The sequence below is a fragment of the Mesoplodon densirostris genome, chromosome 4 (genome assembly GCF_025265405.1).
Source record: "Mesoplodon densirostris isolate mMesDen1 chromosome 4, mMesDen1 primary haplotype, whole genome shotgun sequence".
Lineage (NCBI taxonomy): Eukaryota > Metazoa > Chordata > Mammalia > Artiodactyla > Ziphiidae > Mesoplodon > Mesoplodon densirostris.
Window position 1 is genome coordinate 153,651,584 of NC_082664.1, and position 23,763 is coordinate 153,675,346.

Genomic DNA, 23,763 nt, shown 5'->3' on the forward strand with positions numbered 1-23,763 from the left:
GTGATTAAAAATCCCCCAACAAACAAAAGCCCAGGACCAGACAGCTTCACAGGAGAATTCTAACAAACATTTACAGAAGAGCTAACACCTACCCTTCTCAAACTCTTCCAAAATATAGTAGAGGTAGGATCACTCCCAAACTCATTCTACGAGGCCACCATCACCTTGATACCAAAACCAGACAAAGATGTCACAAAGAAAGAAAACTACAGGCCAATATCCCTGATGAACATAAATGCAAAAATCCTCAACAAAATACTAGCAAACAGAATCCAACAGCACATTAAAAAAGATCATACACTATGATGAAGTGGGGGTTATCCCAGGAATGCAAGGATTCTTCAATATACACAAATCAATAAACGTGATACACCATATTAACAAATTGAAGGAGAAAAACCATATGATCCTCTCAATAGACGCAGAGAAAGCTTTCAACAAAATTCAACACCCATTTATGATAAAAACCCTCCAGAAAGTAGGCATAGAGGGAACTTTCCTCAACATGATAAAGGCCATATATGACAAACCCACAGCCAACATCATCCTCAATGGTGAAAACATGAAACCATTTCTACTAAGATCAGGAACAAGACAAGGTTGCCCACTCTCACCACTCTTATTCAACATAGTTTTCGAAGTTTTAGCCACAGCAATCAGAGAAGAAAAAGAAAAAAAATGAATCCAAATCAGAAAAGAAGAAGTAAAACTGTCACTGTTTGCAGATGACATGATACTATACATAGAGAATCCTAAAGATGCTACCAGAAAACTACTAGAGCTAATCAATGAATTTGGTAAAGTAGCAGGATACAAAATTAATGCACAGAAATCTCTGGCATTCCTATACAGTAATGATGCAAAATCTGAAAGAGAAATTAAGGAAATACTCCCATTTACCATTGCAACAAAAAGAATAAAATACCTAGGAAAACCTACCTAAGGAGACAAAAGACCTGTATGCAGAAAATTATACGACACTGATGAAAGAAATTAAAGATGATACAAACAGATGGAGAGATATACCATGTTCTTGGATTGGAAGAATCAACATTGTGAAAATGACTATACTACCCAAAGGAATCTACAGATTCAATGCAATCCCTATGAAACTACCAGTGGTATTTTTCACAGAACTAGAACAAAAAATTTCACAATTTGTACGGAAACACAAAAGGTCCTGAATAGCAAAAGCAATCTTGAGAAAGCAAAACGGAGCTGGAGGAATCAGGCTCCCGGACTTCAGACTATACTACAAAGCTACAGTAATCAAGACAGTATGGTACTCACACAAAAACAGAAATATAGAACAATGGAACAGGATAGAAAGCCCAGAGATAAACCCACACACATATGGTCACCTTATCTTTGATAAAGGAGGCAAGAATATACAATGGAGAAAAGACAGCCTCTTCAATAATTGGTGCTGGGAAACCTGGACAGGTACATGTAAAAGTATGAAATTAGAACACTCCCTAACACCATACACAAAAATAAAATCAAAATGGATTAAAGACCTAAATGTAAGGCCAGACACTATCAAACTCTTAGAGGAAAACATAGGCAGAACGCTCTATGACATAAATCACAGCAAGATCCTTTTTGACTCACCTCCTACAGAAATGGAAATAAAAACAAAAATAAACAAATGGGACCTAATGAAACTTAAAAGCTTTTGCACAGCAAGGGAAACTTTAAACAAGACGAAAAGAAAACCCTCAGGATAGGAGAAAATATTTGCAAATGAAGTAACTGACAGAGGATTAATCTCCAAAATTTACAAGCAGCTCATGCAGCTCAATATCAAAAAAACAAACAACCCAATCCAAAAATGGGCAGAAGACCTAAATAGACATTTCTCCAAAGAAGATATACAGATTGCCAACAAACACATGAAAGAATGCTCAACATCATTAATCATTAGAGAAATGCAAATCAAAACTACAATGACATATCATCTCACACCGGTCAGAATGGACATCATCACAAAGTCTACAAACAATAAATGCTGGAGAGGGTTTGGAGAAAAGGGAACCCTCTTGCACTGTTGGTGGGAATGTAAATTGATACAGCCACTATGGAAAACAGTATGGAGGTTCCTTAAAAAACTAAAAATAAAGCTACCATATGACCCAGCAATCCCACTACTGGGCATACACCCTGAGAAAACCATAATTCAAAAAGAGTCATGTACCAAAATGTTCACTGCAGCTCTATCTACAATAGCCAGGACATGGAACAAACCTAAGTGTCCATCAACAGATGAATGGATAAAGAAGATGTGGCACATATATACAATGGAATATTACTCAGCCATAAAAAAGAAACAAAATTGAGTTATTTGTAGTGAGGTGGATGGACCTAGAGTCTGTCATACAGAATGAAATAAGTCAGAAAGAGGAAAACAAATACCGTATGCTAACACATATATATGGAATCTAAGAAAAAAAAAAGGTCATGAACAACCTAGGGGCAAGATGGGAATAAAGACACAGACCTACTAGAGAATGGACCTGAGGATATGAAGAGGGGAAAGGGTAAGCTGTGACAAAGTCAGACAGTCGCATGGACATATATACACTACCAAACGTAAAATAGACAGCTAGTGGAAAGCAGCCGCATAGTACAAGGAGATCAGCTCAGTGCTTTGTGACCACCTAGAGGGGTGGGATAGGGAGGGTGAGAGGGAGGGAGACGCAAGAGGGAAGAGATATGGGAACATATGTATATGTATAACTGATTCACTTTGTTATAAAGCAGAAACTAACACACCATTGTAAAGCAATTATACTCCAATAAAAATATTACCAAAAAAAAGGCAACCCAATTGAAAAATGAGCAAAATACCTGAGTAGATATGTCTCCAAAGAAGATATTCAAATGATCAATAAGCGCAAAAAAGATTCTCAAAATCTTTAGTCATTAGGGAAAAATAAATCAAAACCACAATGAGATACTATTTCACAACCACTGGGAGAGCTAAAATCAAGAAACTGCAAAATACAAGTGTTGGTGAAGATGTGGAGAATCTGGAGCCCAAAACATTGCTAGTGGACATGTAAAATCATGCGGCCACTTTGGAAAACAGTTTGGCAGTTCCTCAAAATGTTAAACACAGAATTACCTATGACCCAGCAATTCCAGTCCTAGGTAAACATCCAAGAGAACTGAAAACATATGTTCACTCAAAAACTTGTACGTAAATATTCACAGCAGCATTAGTCATGGTGGCCAAACAATGGAAGCAGCCCAAATGCCCATCACCTGATGGATGGATAAACAAATGTGGTATATCACTACAATGTAATTTGTTACATGCTACAACTTGGGTGAACCTTGAAGACATTTTGCTAAGTGTAAGAAACCAGACACAAGAGGCCACAACGAAGATGTCCTTTAATAGGTAAAGATAACAAACTGTTGTATCCATCCAACAGAATACTACTAGGCAATTGAAATGGATAAGCTACTGCCACATGAAACAACATGGATGAATCTCAGAGGCATTATTATACTGAGTATAAGAGGCCAGTCTCAAAAGGTTACATACTGTGTGACTCCATTTAAGTGACATTCTCAAAAAAACAAAACTGTCGTGATGGAGAACAGATCTGTGGTTGGCAGGGGTTGGACGGGGGGAGAAGGTGTGAATATAAAGGAGCCACGTCCCTGAGATAAGGGCGCTTTTTCAGGTAATGGAACTGTTCTCTATCTGATTTTGATGGTGGTTATAGGAATCTATACATGCGTTGAAGTTCATTGAACTGTACAACCAGCCAGGAAATAAAAACAAAAACGTAACCACAAACAGAAAATAAAGAAACAGGAATAAGTCCCTAACATGCACATTCTTTTTTTTGTTTGTTTTTTTTGGCCGCACTGTGGCATGCGGGATATTAGTTCCCGGACCAGGGATGGAACCCACGCCCCATGGAATGTAAGTGCAGAGTCTTAGCAACTGGACCACCAGGGAATTCCACCATGCACATTCTTTAGTATTTAATTGGAAGAAATGTCCACAACTCAAAAAAGAACAAGTTTGAGACGTCCTTCAAAAATGAGCTAATCCGGGCCTCCCTGGTGGCGCAAGTGGTTGAGAGTCCGCCTGCCGATGCAGGGGATACGGGTTCGTGCCCCGGTCTGGGAGGATCCCATATGCCGCGGAGCGGCTGGGCCCGTGAGCCATGGCCGCTGAGCCTGCGCGTCCGGAGCCTGCGCGTCCGGAGCCTGTGCTCCGCAACGGGGGAGGCCACAACAGTGAGAGGCCCGCATACCGCAAAAAAAAAAAAAAAAAAAAAAAAAAAAAAATGAGCTAATCCATTAAGTATGTATTAAATCCAAACGTTTCCAATGGGTAGATGTAATATGCTACAGCAGGCAAAAGGTGCAGGCTATATATTGGAAGTACAAGAATTAACTGTTGAAGTCTGGATGAAAAAAGTAAAATTAAAATTCCATGTATATGACATAATGCTAAGCTTGGGGGAAAAAGCCTTCCTATATAGATTGAACTGAAAGGCCCTTGCAAACATTTCAGTCACCTGATAAAAGAAAACTGAAAGAGAAAAACTAGGGTCACAACTCCGTACTATGATAGTGAAAATGTCCCTCTTCCTAAAATCAAGCACTCCCCTCAAGCTTCTAGAAGATGGTGTTTCTCTTAGGTAGCCTCTGTCTGTCCAAATCACCTTCCCCAACCCCACTGACAAATTCCTGGCTTCAAGACAAGCCCTATCCCCCAGGCGGCTACCTCTAACTGCCTCCTGAGCAGACACTTGAGAGCAGCCAGGTAGCAAGCCCCTCCTCTCTTCCAATGCCCAGCATGTCTCCCCACACCCCTCTTGTGCCACCCCATTTTTCTCACCTTGCCAGAGGACCACGTCTGCTCCCGCGCTCCCATCCTCTCGTCCATCATTCCCATCTGGCTGTGTCACCTTATCTTCCTCAAAACCTGTCCTGCAATGGTCACCAACCATCTCCACGCTGTGGGACCCAAGGGATGCATTTCTTTTCTCTTTGCCCAACTTCTCAAATGTCATCAACCCAGCTGAACGCACATTCCTTCTGCTCCCATTTTCTGCTCTCAGCCTCTTTTACACCCCATTCTCCTGGTTTCTCCTGCTCTGGCCATTCTGTTGGCCGCTTTTGCTGACTCAGCCTGCTCCCCTGGGCTTCTCAATATGACAGTGTTTCAGGTTCCAGGCAAAGCCCCTCATTTCTCTGCACTCTCCCCTTTGTGGCCCACCTCTCTTGCTCTCAGTGCCACCTTTATGCCCCTGCTCAGTTTGTTTCAGGATGTTTTCTAATCAGTCTGAGATCTGAGTAAATGTTGCAATAAAATGAGGGTTGCATTAAAAAGAAGGAAGGGCTTCCCTGGTGGCACAGTGGTTGAGAGTCCGCCTGCCGATGCAGGGGACACGGGTTCGTGCCCCAGTCCGGGAAGATCCCACATGCCGCGGAGCGGCTGGGCCCGTGAGCCATGGCCGCTGGGCCTGTGCGTCCGGAGCCCGTGCTCCGCAACGGGAGGGGCCACAGCAGTGAGAGGCCCGCGTACCGCAAAAAAAAATTTTTTTAAATAAAAATAGAAAGAGGGAAAATGAGCTTGAGAAGTAGTGCTTCACGTGACCCTCTCCTCAATGAAACGAGTAGAAAAACAAATACGTCTAAAACATTCCTAGAAAAGTAAACCAGTCAACCAGTTCTCTTCCCTCTTTTACCCAGGTATTTGGCAAAACTTGCAACCTTCTTCTCATCCACTCTTGCTGAAATTTAGTCCTGTGTAAAATGAAAGACAGAACTTACTAGGGTCATCCCTCACTATCTGCGGGGGGTTGGTTCCAGGAGGCTGTTCAGCCACCAAAGCCTGTGGATGCTCAAGTCCCTTATATCAAAGAGCTCAGTACAGCTGGCCCTCCGTGTCCACAGATGGGGAACACCTCCCTCGTTTCCTCACCAGGGTGCAGAATCAGAGGAGTGCTGACAAGAGGGGTCTGCAGACCCACCAGTTTTATCACCTGAGTTCTTTGTGGGCCGTGGAAAAGCTGACGAATGCTGTGGTGCTCTCTTCAGAAAAATGAACACACACACAAGACACAAGCTCCTGTGCACAACTTCAAGGGTCCACACACTCAAGCTCGTTCCCTGATCCACGGACTCAAGCTCAACACCCTGGACTGTGGATTCCTGGGGGCTCCCCTAGACTCACACAGACCTCCACCCTGTCAGGTTCACTGCTAAGACTACAAGAAACAAGGCCCAACGAGAATGATCGTGCACAACATAACCAAGACCTCTCTAACACGTCCTGCAGAGACCACGCCATCCATTCACTGAGTCCAGGTTTACTGAGCTCATCTTACATCCTAGGTGCTCTTCTAGTTGAAGAAGACAGACTCCAGGACCCCTGCCCTCAGGGAGCAGACATCCTAGTGAAGGAGTATTCTTGATCTTGGGTGGTTAGTGGTATCACTTGACAGCCTTTGAGATTCCATTCCATAAAAATCCCGTCAAGATGTGTAAAGCATCTCTAAATCTTTCAAAATAAGAAGCTACAGTCTCAATGTTAAGGGTTGACTGAGAAGAAGAAGAAGAAGAAAAAAAAAAAGATGAGCTGGCAGAGCAGCTGCATATCCTTCTAAACTAATGAAGGGATGCTCATCCTCCCAGATGCCCACTCCCAGCAGAAATCTAGCCTCCGTCACCAAGCGAGAGACACACATTTCTGCCACAGTCACAGCCATCTGGTACGCTGGCCTCGTGCCACTGCAAAGACAATGAGCCAGTTCCAAATGGTAAAAGAACCCCAAACTAAAGATGTAAAATCAGAGACCCTAAAATGAGCCAAGTGATACTTCCTCAGCAAACCTCTCCTGATGGCGAATCAAGCACAAAGGTCTCATTAACAAAGAACTGTAATTCTAGACAGTGGGAGAATTAGTTCCACAATGAAAGGCTATATGCCAAAGCTCTTCCTTTTTTTTTTTTTTTTGCGGTATGCGGGCCTCTCACTGTTGTGGCCTCCCCCGTTGCGGAGCACAGGCTCTGGACGCGCAGGCTCCGGACGCGCAGGCTCAGCGGCCATGGCCCACGGGCCCAGCCGCTCCGCGGCATATGGGATCCTCCCAGACCGGGGCACAAACCCGTATCCCCTGCATCGGCAGGCGGACTCTCAACCACTTGCGCCACCAGGGAGGCCCCAAAGCTCTTCTTTAATTCATTTAATTATAGGTCTCTGCATTTGAAAATTATATTCTTGTGTTTCAGATAGCCAAAAAAAAAATGAAATGTCTAAACTCCATCAGTAGGAGAATGGTTACATAGATGATGTTTTATAAAATAGAGTAATATGCAACCAGTAAAAATAACTGGGCACAACACGCTACTATATATAAAATAGGTAACTAATAAGGACCTACTGTGTAGCACAGGGAACTCTACTCAGTACTCTGTAATGACCTATATGGGAAAAGAATCTAAAAAAGAGTGGATATACGTCTATGTATAACTGATTCACCTTGCTGTACAGCAGAAAGTAACACAACATTGTAAATCAACTATACTCCAATTTAAAAGAAAACTGGGTAAACCCCTATTACAGCTGACCCTTGAACAACGTGGCAGTTAAGGGCACCGACCCTTCATGGAAGTCCTTTTATAACTTTACAGTCAGCCCTCCGTATCTGCAGGTCCACATCCTCGGATTCAGACAACCATGGATCATGTAGTGCTGTATTACTGAAAAGAATCCACATATAAGTAGACACACAGTTCAAACCCATATTGTTCAAGGGTCAGCTGTATATTACTCAAGTGACGTGTATTGTTTTATCTGCTTAAAACTTTATTCTTCTCATAAATTCTCCTTCATCCCTTGTGATTCCACCTGGAACTTGCAAATCATACGGCCACTGTGATTCATCCTGGGATAGGAATCACAACATGAAAAAAAAATCTATTAGTCTCCCTTAGGACTTTCCCACCTGGAAAACAATTATGGGGCTGTGAGCATGTGAGCTTACAAGAGCCTCGAGTAGCAGAAATACACATAAAGGGTGTGTGCACATGTATGTGTGTGTGTGTGTGTGCATGTGTATAAACACAGGATGACTGCCCTTACACAGGTTATAACAGTGTGGGAGGCAAAGACAGAGGAAATGCTACGTCTTTATGAAATTCAACAGAAATTTTAGGATTATCAGTGATATTTTTCTTCCTCTTTAATATGTTTCAAATTAAAGGAAAGGCACCACAGTGTACCACTGACAAGACCCCAAGTTGCATTCCGTAACTCCACTTAGGAGTCAGTTATTTGGAACTGAAAACATATTTTTCCAGAGAAACCATGCTACAAACAGCTGAGGTTAGATCCTAAGCCAAATCCATAAATGCTTACTTAAACCATCATTTACTTTGGGGAAACTACATTTGTTAAAGTCCTTTCTATGTGCCAGACATTACGTCTTCCAAAAACATTAACGCATATATTTCTCAAAACAATCACAATGGGGTTTTACTTCCTAAAATGAGCATCTGTGAAGCATGCGCTAACAGGCCCCCTGGAGCTCCAGGTGATGGGTCTTCACTTCATTTCTGCCATCACCATAAACTCACCCACAACTGTGACGCTGCCCGGGGTGGGGGGCACGGTAGAGCAGAGCTCCCCTCCGGTGGAGACCAGGCTCCCAACATGCATCCTGGATCCTGGGTCTCCGCTGGTTTCCCATGACCCTCCTCTCTACTATCTGTACAAACGCACACCACCATTAAGCCCCACTCTGCCTCCCCCTCCAGCCACCCTCCACTCCCTCTTTCCTGTCTCCCCAATCCCACCCCTCTCTGCATCCTAACCCTCCCTCGTGCCATCCAGCTTCTGCCCCAGCTGCTTGGGCCCTCAGTCCTTTCCTTGCCAAAACCAGTGGATGGATGCATTGTGGTCCTCAGATGTTCTGGCCTGTCTGCAGCATGGGCACTGCCGTCACACCTCCCCTGGCTCCTGCAACACCTCTCTCCTCTTCTCTTCCCAGTCCCGGGACCACTCCCCCACTCCTGCTCTCATTTCTCTCCTAGTTCTCCTTAGGACACCACTGGTTCCTGGAGTCCCGTCCTCGGCCATGAGTTCCCATCACACATGCTCTTCTTGGGTAACTGCATCTATTTCCAGAGCCTGAGCCACCCCACCCCGGCACGGAGACAAAGAATCCCAGATCTTTATCTAGGGACCTGCCAAGAAAGATCCATCAGGATCAGGAGTCAGCTGCCTCAGCCCTAAGGACCCCACACTGAACTCAAGATCCCTTTTCCACCTGCCTCCTGGCTCTGATCCTGTCCCACTTTAGGAAGGCCACACGTCATCAGCATCTCATCTCATCAAGTACTTTCATGCACATTCTCCCATTCAATCCCCATGAAAACCTGTGGACAGGCAGGACAGGCATCGTGTTCCAAGGGTTCCCGGGATCTGTTTTTATCAGGCACGGTTAGACATGCAGACGCAAAATACCTCTCACAAGGAAAGAGCTTTGAACTCAGTTTTCTAGAAACAAGAGGCACAACAGGCCACGCAGGGCCACACAGGGAGGCACTAGTGTCGGTCAGGAGGCAGAGGGATGGGAAACAAGGCCTTTATATTGGATTCTGCAGGATGGAAAGGGCGAGGCAGGGTGAGGGGATTAGCCTTGGCTGATTTTGATAATTGCAGAGTGCTCCAGGGGGTAGAGGCTGTCCCGAGTTGTCTGGTACCTGGCCCTGGGGTGGATACAGCAGCTGGACAGGCAGACAGTGGTCCAGAATGTCAGAGCCCCGTAGAGGAGGGGGTTGGGAACATGCACTCTGGACTGGCTGGTCTGGCTTTGAAAGCCTCGCTTGCAGAGGAGTTATTTGCTATCTCTAGGAACTAGCTAGTCCTGGGAGGGGCAGTCTCTCTAAGGTCGCAAGATGTCAAAGCATCAAAATATAGAAAATAAAAAGGCATGATTAATACACACTGAAACCCTGTCTTCCAGGGAACAGCCTAAAAAGTGGTTCACTTTTTTTTATGTCATTTATTATTTTTTTAAATTAATTTTTATTGGAGTATAGTTGCTTGAGGTTCACAGATTTGACCAAGTTCAAATGGGCTAATAAAAATTCTACCTTAGAGTTTATACAGCATTTACATACATTAGCTCCATTTATTTTTTTTAATTTAAGTATAGTTGATTTACAATGCTGTGTTAATCTCTGCTGTATAGCAAAGTGATTCAGTTATACATGTATATATATTCTTTTTTTTTTTTTTTTTTTTTGTGGTACGCGGGCCTCTCACTGTTGTGGCCTCTCTCACTGTGGAGCACAGGCTCCGGACGTGCAGGCTCAGCGGCCATGGCTCACGGGCCTAGCCACCCTGCTGCATGTGGGATCTTCCCGGACTGGGGCACGAACCTGTATCCCCTGCATCAGCAGGCGGACTCTCAACCACTGCACCACCAGGGAAGCCCTATATATTCTTTTTTATATTCTTTTCCATTATGGTTTATCACAGGATACTGAATATAGTTCCGTGTGCTATACAGTAGGACCTTGTTGTTTATCCATATATAATACTTTGCATCTGCTAATCGCAAACTCCCAATCCATCCCTCCTCCATCCCCTCTCCCTTGGCAACCACAAGTCTGTTCTCTATGTCCATGAGTCTGTTTCTGTTTCACAGATAAATTCATTTGTGTCATATTTTAGATTCCACACATAAGTGATATCATATGGTATTGGTCTTTCTCTTTCTGACTTAATTCACTTAGTATGATCATCTCTAGGTCCATCAATGTTGCTACAAATGCATTATTTCATTCTTTTTTATGGCTGAGTAATATTCCATTGTATATATGTACCACATCTTCTTTATTCATTCCTCTGCTGATGGACACTTAGGTTGTTTCCATGTCTTGGACATTAGCTCCGTTTAGATCTCACAAGAACTCGAGAGCATGGCAACTTTATGACCTTTCTGCTTCTGAGGGGAATGGAGCTCAGAGGTTGATGCAGTTTTCCCTACGTCCCCGACTAAGGAAAGGCAGGGCTGAACCTAAGCCAGACCTTCCCTTCCAGCCTTTGCACGAGGGCCTTGCCACACAGCCTCCCAGACCCCAGGCCCCATCAGGCCCCGGGGTGTATTAGGCACCTCTCAGTTATGGGAGTGTCAGCAGGGGTTGCCTTTCCCGCTCTCATCTCCCACACTCAGATATGCTGAAGACACCTCTGTGGGGATAATATGCTCCAGATCATGCATTTTTATTCCAGAACAAGGCTTCAGATTCAGTCTGGAGCTGTGTTCTCATCCAGGGAACAGGACTGAACAACACACTACTCTCTGAGCCCAACCCTACAGCAATGGTTTCTTGGGGGGCTGGGGTGGGGGACTGTGGGCACTCTGGTTCTTCATATGACCATGCTGTTCCTGGCATTTGGGGAACAGTGTCCAGGCCAGAATGGTGACCATCCTTCAATACAAGAGGTACTAACCTTTAAATATTCACGTGGGTGAAACATCAGTTTATATAACAATCTCAACCCAAAACTCGCTTCCACAATTAAACCCAAGGTGTTTTCCATTGTTCTACACACTGGAGTTGCCCAGGAACGCAACCCAGTCGAGGGAACTGTAGTGTTACCAAGAGCTGGGCACCCTTTTGGCAAATCAATCATTGACGACAGCACCTCATCCTGGCTGCAGGGGCAGCTGTCACATCCATGGTGACCGTAGGCATAGGTGCAAGCACGTGGTCATTCATTATGTGTCTTAGTGGGGGCTGTCCTAAGCAGCAAATATGTATTATTTTATTGAAATGGACTTTCATTTATTTTTATACTACATTCAGGGCTTTATCATGCTTTTTGGAAATCATAAGTGAGTATATTAGGCTTTCTACGACTTCCATTTTGGGAGATGACAAAAATATTGTAACAATGGGCAGTGGAGTTGGATGGGGTTTGGACCACCTGCAGCGTTTCCTCTGGGTCCCACCCTGGATCCTGTTAGCATTTCAGAGCTCAAATGCAGATCCATCTCCAAAATGGCTCTCCACATAGGTCTGGGATCAGCAACAGAGAAAGAAAAGAGAAGAGAGAACTGCCTTCCTTTATTCCTCCTCTCTGTGTCCCGAGCACACTTGTCCCTGTGCACATTCTCTGCCCCCAGTTGGCTGCATCTTATTGTCCTCTAAGTTTCTTACTACCTGCAATGGCTCTTATCACTCCTGCCTTTGCAGATTCTTTGCTTATGCCTGACTCTCCTTGAGGAGATAGGGACACAGCATGGAGGGGAGCAGGCAGGTTTTTTTTTTTTTTAATATATTGGAGTATATAGTTGAACAGTGTTGTATCAGTCTCAGGTGTACAACAAAGTGATTCAGTTATACATATACCTATAATCATTCTTTTGCAAATTCTCTTCCCATTTAGGCTATTACAGAGTATTAAGTAGAGTTCCCTGTGCTATACAGTAGGTCCTTATTAGTTATTTATTTTATATATAGTAGTGTGTATATGTCGATCACAATCTCCCCATTTGTCCCTCCACCTCACCTTTCCCCTTTGGTAACCATAAGTTTGTTTTCTAAGTCTGTGAGTCTCACTTCACTTAGTATGATAATCTCCAGGTCCATCCATGTTGCTGCAAATGGCATTATTTCATTCTTTTTAATGGCTGAGTAATATTCCACTGTATGTATATACCACATCTTCTTTGTCCATTCATCTGTCAATGTTCATTTAGGTTGCTTCCATGTCTTGGCTATCGTAAATAGTGCTCCAGTGAAAACTGGGGTGCATGTATCTTTTCGAAGCATGGTTTTCTCTGGGTATATGCCCAGGAGTGAGATGGCTGGATCATATGGCAATTCTAGTTTTAGTTTTTTAAGGAACCTCCATACTGTTCTCCATAGTAGCACCAATTTACATTCCTACCAACAGTGTAGGAGGGTTCCCTTTTCAAGGAGCAGGCAGTTTTATCCACCCATGCAGGAAACATTTTAAATGCCTAGTATCTTCTTCACCAGAACTCCTCACAGACATTCCAGACTCTGAAATTGACCATGAAATGTAAAATAATTCAGAATTTCACATGAAAAGCGTTTAATACTTGGAAAATGGGCAGGTGTGGATTAACAGCCATCTTCCACCTTGAGGAGGGCCTGGGAGGTCAGGCAGACTCCTGGCTCAGAGCTCAAGAAACTTGAAAGAAAAAAAGCAAAGCTGACTTGGGAAGAGCCAAACACAGGGGAAGGATGGTTGAGAGATCAAAAGCCTGCCTGAAACCTTCCATTTTTAATGTGTATCCTATATCATGGACAGCAGTTTTGAACTTCTGTCGCTACACTGTGACTTGAAGAAAACATTTTATTCAGAAAACATCACTGGTAAACAAAAAGCTCAAGAAGTGAACTTGGTCTACTAACACTGGCGAGTACATTTTAAGTATGTTCTTCAAGGATAAAATGCAGTTAACACAAGAAGGAGAGGGTGTTTCTAACACGGGGTATTCACCACTGAGATGCACGATAAAAAAAAAAACCTGCTTGATGATTTAGGCATCTCTTCAGAATCCTAGGCATAAAACACGACCAAACCTTCCCACTGGCAGACACACAAAACCAAAGCCTCCCAAACACTTACCGTAGCAGCTCCAACACCAGCTGTTACAGCAACTTCTGCAAGAAGCTGCAGTCACAGACGGACCTGGTCACTGATGTGCCAAACAGCAGCCTCTTCCAACCCAAAGCTGAAGTCTCATGTTGACAAGTGGGCTGAGCAAATTAAGTGAGCTAAACCAGTGCTTAGCCTGAGTTTCAACTTTTACAACTTTCCGTACATGCTGTACAGTCGTCCCTTGGTATCCGCAGGGGGTTGGCTCCAGGACCCCCATGGATATCAAGTCTCTCATATAAAATGGCACAGTATTTGCATAGAACCTACACCCATCCTCCCACACACTTTATTTGTTTTGAACTTGATGAATTGAACTTTATTTTTTTACTGAAGTACAGTTGACTTACAATGTTGTGTTAATTACTGCTGTACAGCAATGTGACTCAGCTATACATATATAAATTCTTTTTCATATTCTCTTCCATCATGGTTTATGACAAGATACTGAATATAGTTCCCTGTACTATACAGTAGGACCTTGTTGTTTATCCATCCTATATATACCAGTTTGCATGTGATAATTCCAAACTCCCAATCCATCCCTCTCCCACCCCCATCCCCGTTGGCAACCACCAATCTATTCTCTATGTCTGTTTCTGCTTCATAGATAAGTTCATTTGTGTCATATTTTAGATTCCACATATAAGTGATACCATATGGTATTTGTCTTTCTCTTTCTGACTTACTTAGCTTAGTATGATCATCTCTAAGTCCATCCATGTCTCTGCAAATTGCACAATTTCATTCCTTTTTATGGCTGAGTAATATTCAATTGTATATATGTACCACATCTTCTTTATCCATTCCTCTGTTAATGGATATTTAAGCTGTTTCCATGTCCTGGCTACTGTAAATAGTGCTGCAATGAACATTGGGGTGCATGTATCTTTTTGAATTATGGTTTTCTTCAGGTATATACCCAGTAGTGAGATTTCTGGGTCATATGGTAGTTCTATATTTAGTTTTTTAAAGAACCTCCATACTGTTCTCCATAGTGGCTGTATCTATTTACATTCCCACCAACAGCGAAAGAGGGTTCCCTTTTCTCCACACCCTCTCCAGCATTTATTGTTAGTGGATTTTTTTTTTTTTTTTTTTTTTTGCAGTACGCGGGCCTCACTGTTGTGGCCTCTCCTGCTGCGGAGTACAGGCTCCGGATGCGCAGGCTCAGCGGCCATGGCTCACTGGCCCAGCCGCTCCGCGGCGTGTGGGATCTTCCTGGACTGGGGCACGAGCCCGTGTCCCCTGCATCGGCAGGCAGACTCTCAACCACTGCGCCACCAGGGAAGCCCCTGTTAGTGGATTTTTTGATGATGGCCATTCTGACTGGTGTAAGGTGATACCTCGTTGTAGTTTTGATTTGCATTTCTCTAATACAGGCTTACATCATTTTAACAAAAAAGTAGAGACTGGAATTTATCCCTACTAGATTTCAAAATCCAAGATCTTCCCAAGAATTAAAAGCAGTTCTCAGATTAACATACTTATCAAATATATAAATTCCACTGGTATTTCAAAGAAAATGAAGAAAAGACATTGAACAGAAGGACAGTGATTACAGCCAAGATTCTCAACTATCCCCCTGAAACTGGGTGGCATATTCACCACCCAAAGACAGCAGAGCCCTCCATGCTACTCTGGTCTCTGCTAGAGCAAAAGGAGGGGAGCATGCACTGAGCACCTGTTCTGTGCACTGTAGACAGAGTATTTCAGTGAATTCTCCAACTTTGGGCTTCCCACAGAGCAGGCTCCTCATCACCACTCTGCAGGGGCAGAAACTGAGGCTGGGCAACTCGCCCATGGCTGCCCAGGCAGGAAGCGCCAGGCGGGTCTAGTGAGGCCTCCATCCTCTTCCAGGGCACCATGTCCATCTGCCACTAAATCCACAGCATATCAAACTTCAACTCCAGAAGAATTCCAACCAACCTATGTTTTTCTCCTACCATAAAAAGTATGCATTTTGGTTATAGTAAGCAGTAGACACTTTAAATATAACAGATGTTGTGACCCTAAAGAAGGGCTCTGGGCTGCAGATGTACTTGTAACCAGTGGGAAGAGAGAAGCAGTAGCCAGAGAAGTGACCACGAAATGGTTGCTGGACCAGACTCAGGGACAAGAGATACCTCTTTAGTGTTTTCCAAATGAAATACTTCTCAGCCTACGTCTGTCAGTCTGGTGAGAAATTCAATTTCACCATGTCGTGTAAGAATCCCAGGATGGATTATGCAGCCCAGAAAAATGTGGGGAAAGGTCCATGACGGTCGTCACTGAGCCTCTCATATTCCAGATCCATATGGTCCATCCCAAAGGCACTTATGGTGGCAAGGATTCTGTCTCCAGACATCTACAGCCATCCACACTGTGGAATTTATACCCCAATAAACAAGAAGAGTCTGGCATTTCTCCCTGAGAGCAAGGGAACTTCCCACTTCGGCAGACCAAGGCTCAATACTCTCCTTGAGGGGCAGGAGAAGGGAAAGACCACCCCTGCCTCAGGAATGAGCCAGGAGCAAGTGTGGCCCAAGCAAAGAAAGCAGGTCCACATTTGGGTCTGTTTTAAATTGCTTCAGTTGTGCTTTGCCAGGACCCCAGGAGGCCCCAGGACTCAGACACTAGAGAAGGTGCATGAGGCTGAACTGCACACCGCTGCCCATATTGGACCACATGTGACCCACAAAAAGGGCAACTTCCTAGATTCAGCCCAAGACCACACAGCACAGGTGGCCCTGGGCTGGTGTGGTCTTTTCCAATAAGGAACATGTGGGGATGTTTGAGCCAACCCAGCTCTGACTCCAATCTTCCTCTCACAATCCTAAATACTGAGAATCAACTCCTCATTGGGGCCTTTGAGAGGAGGGATAGGCCCATAACTAAAAAGGGTTCTGTGGCAACATTGGGTTAGACTTTATAAATGTGGCTCAAATTCCCTGGCAGTCCACTGGTTAGGACTCTGCGCTTCCACTTCAGGGAGCACGGGTTCGATCCCTGGTTGGGGAACTAAGATCCCACATGCTGCGGGGCTTGGCCAAAAAAAAAAAAAAAAAAAAGTTATATAAATGTGGCTCACACATCCCAAAACCCGTAAATAGAAGACTGAGCTGCCAGGATATTATGATGACTGTTTTGTACTTAACTCTTTTATTTACATCCCTTCTTGTTCTGAAACATATTTTAGGGGTTTTATTTCACCGTGACAAAAGGGTTGCTTTAGCAACAGTACAGAAGGAAAGGATAAAGAAGTATACTTCTTAAATGTCTATAAATGACCCGGATTAGGCCTCCAAGTTTGAAAAATACCTAATCTCTTTCAGCAATGAAATGCTAAGATCACAAGAAGAAATTCCGAAAGTTCTTTTAAGGGCTGAGGGCTGATTTATTTTTAGGTAGGAGATGAGTTAAACTTCTGGTAATCTCAGTCCATCAGAGGCGCCCCTACAAAAAAATGTGGTGAGCACGAGGCAAGGCACCCCAGAGTGGGAACCTTAATGGTAGTCAGTTCTGAGGTGTCGTTACCACGTTCTGTGCAGAGACAAAGTTTTCACTGTTCTAGACAAAATGAGAAAAATAAGGGCAGTTCTCAGTACATAAAAGGCACCAATAACTATCTGAAGATGGATGGACTGAATGAATGACAGTAAATGCTTTTCAAAAGTAGAAAGATATACAAGCAGCTCATGCAGCTCTATATCAAAAAAACAAACAACCCAATCAAAAAATGGGCAGAAGACCTAAATAGACATTTCTCCAAAGAAGACATACAGATGGCCAAGAAGCTCATGAAAATATACTCAACATCACTAATTATTAGAGAAATTGAAATCAAAACTACAGTGAGGTACCACCTCACACCTGTCAGAATGGTATCATCAAAAAGTCTACAAACAATAAATGCTGGAGAGGGTGTGGAGAAAAGGGGGCCCTCCCACACCGTTGGTGGGAATGTAAATTGGTGCAGCCACTATGGAGAACAGTATGGAGGTTCCTTAAGAAACTACAGCTAGAACTACCATATGGTCCTGTAATCCCACTACTGGGCGTATACCCTGAGAAAACCATAATTCAAAAAGATACATGCACCTCCAACGTTCAATGCAGCTCTATTTACAGTAGCCAAGACATGGAATCAACCTAAATGCCCATTGACGGAGGAGTGGATAAAGAAGTGGTATGTATATACAATGGAATATTACTCAGCCATAAAAAGGAATGGAATAATGCCATTTGCAGCAACATGGATGGACCTGGATCATACTAAGCAAAGTAAGTCAGAAAGACAAAGACAAATATCATATGATATCACTCACATGTGAATCTAATTTTAAAAAGTGATACAAATGAATTTATTTACAAAACAGAAACAGGGCCTCCCTGGTGGCGCAGTGGTTGAGAGTCCGCCTGCCGATGCAGGGGACGCGGGTTCGTGCCCCGATCCCGGAGGATCCCACATGCCGCGGAGCGGCTGGGCCCGCGAGCCATGGCCGCGGGGCCTGTGTGTCCGGAGCCTGTGCTCCGCAACGGGAGAGGCCACAGCAGTGAGAGGCCCGCGTACAGCAAAAAAAAAAAAAAAAAAAAAAAAAAAAACAGAAACAGACTTACAGATATTGAAAACAAACTTATGATTACCAATGGGAAAACATGGGTGGGGAGAGAGATAAATCAGGAGCTTGGGATTAAGATACACACACTACTACATATAAGATAGATAACCAACAAGGACCTACTACATAGCACAGGGAACCCTACTCAATATTCTGTGATAACCTATATAAGAAAAGAATCTGAAAAAGAATGAATATATATATATATGTATAACTGAATCACTTTGTTGTACACCTGAAATTCATACAACATTGTCAATCAACTCTACTTCATAAAATTATAAAAACAAAAAAACACAAGTCAAGAGATAAATTTATTACATGTAGAAAATTATCCTTAAAAGAGCCGAACTTTCAACTGAGAGTGACCTTCGTAACTTTCTCGTATTATAACATCCTTTTCATTGGGTAAGAAAATGATGTGATACAAGATAACAGTGTTCGGTCTGCAAAAACTGACTTCATTCTGGCAGCTCTGCTGAGAGCACTTGGGAGAAGGGCCCGGGGGGAGGGGCAGGGCTACTGATCCAAGGGGAGATGATGGTGGCTCGAGCCAGGCCGTGGGTTGGATGAGAAACAGCGGGGTTTTGCATATATTGTATATAGGGGGCATTGTTGGTCTTCAGTTATACAATGTAGTCTCTCAGTTAGACTAAAAGAGGAATCAGAAGACAATTGGCCATCACAAGGGTCCCTGCACTGGGACTGCCTTCCATGGGTGGGTTCTGGCTGTAGGAGTATGACAGCGGGAAGCGTGGAGTCGCTGTGTGGAAGCGTGAGGCTAGGATGGAGGGGGATGTTGGTGCTGGGTGGCTACATGGCTGGGCTGTGCTGGATAGTCACTCCCTGAAAATAATCCACAGAGAGCACTGTCACATGTCAGGGGAGGAAGGACTAACCCTTTGCTTGCCGTTATAACTACTCGACATCATAAAAGTAACTGACGACTCTCTCACCATCTTGTTCTTAAGCATTCAAGATGCCAGGGATAAGGTAAGATGTAACACTACAAACTGCACACGTAATCCCCTAAACAACATGATCCAGAAAGTGTTAAAGCCAACCGGGGCTCATGTAGATGATACCACTGCATTTTTTAGGCATTTTCTCTGAACATAAGCACAAAAAAGCTCTCTCTAAAATAAATGAAAACTAGACAACACATGAGACCCATAGCTTTGAAAAGTTATGCTAGAATATTCTAGACACGGCGGGGCTACAAATAGAACCTGTCTGAGTACGAGGAAAATGTGTTTAAAAATACGAAGCCCAGGGCCTCCCTGGTGGCGCAAGTGGTTGAGAGTCCGCCTGCCGATGCAGGGGATACGGGTTCGTGCCCCGGTCTGGGAGGATCCCATATGCCGCGGAGCGGCTGGACCCGTGAGCCATGGCCGCTGAGCCTGCGCGTCCGGAGCCTGCGCGTCCGGAGCCTGTGCTCCGCAACGGGGGAGGCCACAACAGTGAGAGGCCCGCATACCGCAAAAAAAAAAAAAAAAAAATACGAAGCCCATAAAGGATCCAGCTGGCATCTTCAGCTGACAGAGCCGGGGCCGAGCATTGATGGGGATCCTGCCCTGATGATCACAAACCTCCAGGTACTCCCCAACCTGCGCTGACCTTAAAAGCCATCACCAGCTGACAAGGACCCACCAGACCCACGTCGGGGGACCGACAGCAACGCAGAGCCATGTCCACAGGGATTGAGGCTCGTTTCCTCTGTTCACTAGCTTGTTCCGTAGACCCCTACGGAGCACCTGCCCCGGGCCATGCATGGTCCTGGGGACAAGGTGGGCACACCTGCCCGGGCCCTGCCTCAGGAGCCTCCGCTCCCACGAGGAAGACAGATTCTCAATGAAACCGCAGCTCAGATGCTAAACAGCGTTGAACAGAAGGCGAAGCCAGGAGAGTGGGCCTGGGTGGCAGTGGGGGGAAAGATGGGGTCTTATATCAAGAGGAGGGGTCAGGGGTCAAGGAGAGCCCACTCTGAAAGTGACCAAAGGCTGGGGCCCGAACATGAGCAGGTGTTAGGAGAACTGGGAGTCCAGCTGGAGAGAAGTCTTAGCAAAGGAAGATGGAATGTTTTCAAGACAGAGGGGAGCAGAGGCACAAGTGTCCTGTAATGGGGGGACCAGCAGGGCCTGGGAACACGGAGAGGTCATGTGACTGGGCACACAGAGCTGCCATTCATTCATTCATTCATTCATCCCATCAGTGTACAGACCCGGGGGGCCTAGCAGGCCAGCTAAAGAACAGGTACTTTCTCCACGAAGGGCAGGAAATGAGGTGAGGGGGCATCACTCCTGGGGCTACACGATCAGAACCACCACACCAGCAAGAAAGCAAAATCAGGCTTCCCACAGAAGCCCACCTTGGATCGTTTCCTGAATGAGGCAGTTCTTTTTCGGTTTTAACTGGTGAAGTGTGCTGTATTTCATCCCATTCGAGTAATATTCCTAACTTCTTGCTTTTTAAAATTATTATTTAACAGTCACTTTTTTTTTTTTTGTGGTACACGGGCCTCTCACTGTTGTGGCCTCTCCCGTTGCGGAGCACAGGCTCCGGATGCGCAGGCTCAGCGGCCATGGCTCACGGGCCCAGCCGCTCCGCGGCATGTGGGATCTTCCCAGACCGGGACACGAACCCATGTCCCCTGCATCGGCAGGTGGACTCTCAACCACTGCGCCACCAGGGAAGCCCTAACAGTCACTTTTTAAATTGATTTTATTAAGGTTTTTAAATTGTGGTAAAATATAGTACCTAACATAAAATCTACCATCTTAACAATTCTTTTTTAAAAATTTATTTTATTGAAGTAGAGTTGATTTACAATGACGTGTTAATCTCTGCTGTACAGCAAAGTGACTCAGTTATACCTATTATGTATTCTTTTTCATATTCTTTTCCATTATGGTTTACCACAGGATATTGAATACAGTTCCCTGTGCTATACAGTAGGGCTTTGTTTATCCTGTATTCAGTTCTGTGGCATTAAGTACATTCATATTGTTTGCAGCCATCACCACTATCCAGTCACAGAACTCTCTTCATCCTGCAAAACTGAAACTCTGAACCCATCAGACACTAGCACCCCACTCCCCCTCCTCCCAGCCCCTGTCACCCACTGTCCTACTCTTTGTCTCTATGGATTTGACTAGTCTAGGGCCCTCCACCATATAAATGGAGTCATACAGTATTTGTCTTTTTGTCTCTGGCTTATTTCACTTTACATAATGTCCTCATAGGTCATCTACGTTGTAGCAGACTTCTGTGTTTCCTTCCTTTTTTAAGGCTGAATACTATTCCATTGTATGTATAGACCACAGTTTGTTAGCCATTCATCCGTCGATGGACACTTGGGCTGCTTCCACTTTTTGGCTACTGTGAATCATCCTACTTTGAACACGGATGGGCAAATATCTCTTCGAGTCCCTCTTTTCACTTCTTTTGGGTGTATACACACCCAGAGTAACTTCTTACTTTTAAAGATACCCTCTACACTGAGTCAGTCATATGTGGTTTACAATAGGAATCTGGCACAAGCTGAACGAATCACGACTGTGTCAACTAAAGCAGCACGTACACCAGGGGGCTCCCACTGTGCCTGTGAACCAGACGTCAACCCCTGCTCCCGGGACACACTCCAGGGCTCACACCTCCTGGGACACACCTCCGGGGGCTCTCACACCTCCTGGGACGCACCTCCGGGGGCTCTCACACCTCCTGGGACACATCACCGGGGGCTCACACCGCAGCTGACACAGGTCATGACCTCAGTTCTAACATGCGACATAATTTGGTCTTAGGAACTTGGTGAGATAATTTCCATTTTTCCCTTCAAAGTTACCTAGTGGGGAAAAAAATACTGTCTTTGACTTTTTTTTGGAGAATTTAAAATTTAGCTACCAGTTTAAAATTTAGAAGCCAATGAAACATCTCAGGCTTAGAAAAGACACCAAAAATTTTCCCCAAAGAACTTTGCTCAAATCTGCGATCTCTCTTTAAGTTTCATAATGAAGGTGACCAACAAGGTTGGCTTGATTCTACTACCAAAATGGTCTCAAATTTTCTATCCTCTTTCTTTGTTCTTTGTTTTTTTATTAAATTATTATTCAGATTTTCTGTAAATAAGTGTTTATTTTTTTAAAACATTTTTTATTTTTTTAAATTATTTTATTTTTTATCTTTTTGGCTGCGTTGGGTCTTCGTTGCTGCGTGTGGGCTTTCTCTAGTTGTGGAAGCGGGGACTACTCTTCATTGCAGTGCATGGGCTTCTCATTATGGTGCCTTGTCTTTGTTGTGGAGCACGGGCTCTAGGCATGCGGTCTTCAGTCGTTCTGGCATAAGGGCTCAGTAGTTTTGGCTCACGGGCTCTAGAGTGCAAGCTTCGTAGCTGCGGTGCACGGGCTTAGTTGCTCCGCAGCATGTGGGACCTTCCCAGACCAGGGCTCAAGCCTGTCTTGTGGATTCTTAACCACTGCGCCACCAGGGAAGTCCCAATAAGTGTTAACTTTAACTAGAGGTGTTTACAAAACACATTCTCTTAAATATAACTTTTAAATATTTTTATTTTATTATATATTTATTTTGTATAAATTTACTTTATTAAAATATTTCTACTCTGCATAATTTTATTCTACACACTTAAATGTGAAAAATTGATCCAGGGCCCTTTAAGGAACTCATTAATTTTATAAAATACAGTAATACTGCAGAAGGAAGAATCAGAACATTCTCCAAGCCAGATAAATAGATACTAGAGTAAGGATATTTGCACATTCAGTATTAATTGGCACACGGAACAAAATAATTCATGGCTAGTTTAAATTCAAATTCATAGAGACAGAATGTAGAATGGTGGTTGCCAGGGGCGGAGGGGAGGGGAGGGTAAGGAGTTGTTGTTTAGCAGATATGGAGTTTCAGTTTTACAAGATGAAAAGTGTTCTGGAGGTTGGCTGTATAACAATGTGAATGTGATTAACACTACTGGACTGTACACTTAAAGGTTAAGATGGTAAATTTTATGTTATATGTATTTTACCACAATTTTAAATTTTTAAAATTTTTTCAAATTAAAAAAAATCATAGTTTTTGCATAACTAATGCTAGGCAGGACTGGCCACTGGTCAGCAGGAGAAGACTGCTCACAATTACTCATAACTCCACAGGCAAGGAGCAGAGATCCTGGTTAGAGTAAGGTGTTATGTCTACTTTGGAGAAGAAGGGGTGCAGCTCTGAATTCAGTCCTGGATTTCCTTAAGTGTAACACTGACATTTCTTCACACTTAACAGTCCTGATGCTAAGGTGCCTCACGCAATCAACGTCAAATAAATCTGCTACCTGCTAAGCAGATGTGTAGACTGAGAAAGAGCTGTGGCTGGCTATGCAAGCATAAACGTAACCAGGCATGAAAGGTACTGGTTCCTAGTGACACGTGTCTGCACTGGTGGTACCAGGTGGTTGAATGTGAGCTTAAATTTGAATAC

General features: G+C 44.0%; 1 protein-coding gene across 1 annotated transcript in view; it reads right to left on the bottom strand.

Annotated features, from left to right (window-relative positions):
- Positions 1 to 23,763, bottom strand: part of ENTREP2 (endosomal transmembrane epsin interactor 2) — a 377,851-nt gene that overhangs the window by 320,896 nt on the left and 33,192 nt on the right. The window lies entirely within an intron of this gene.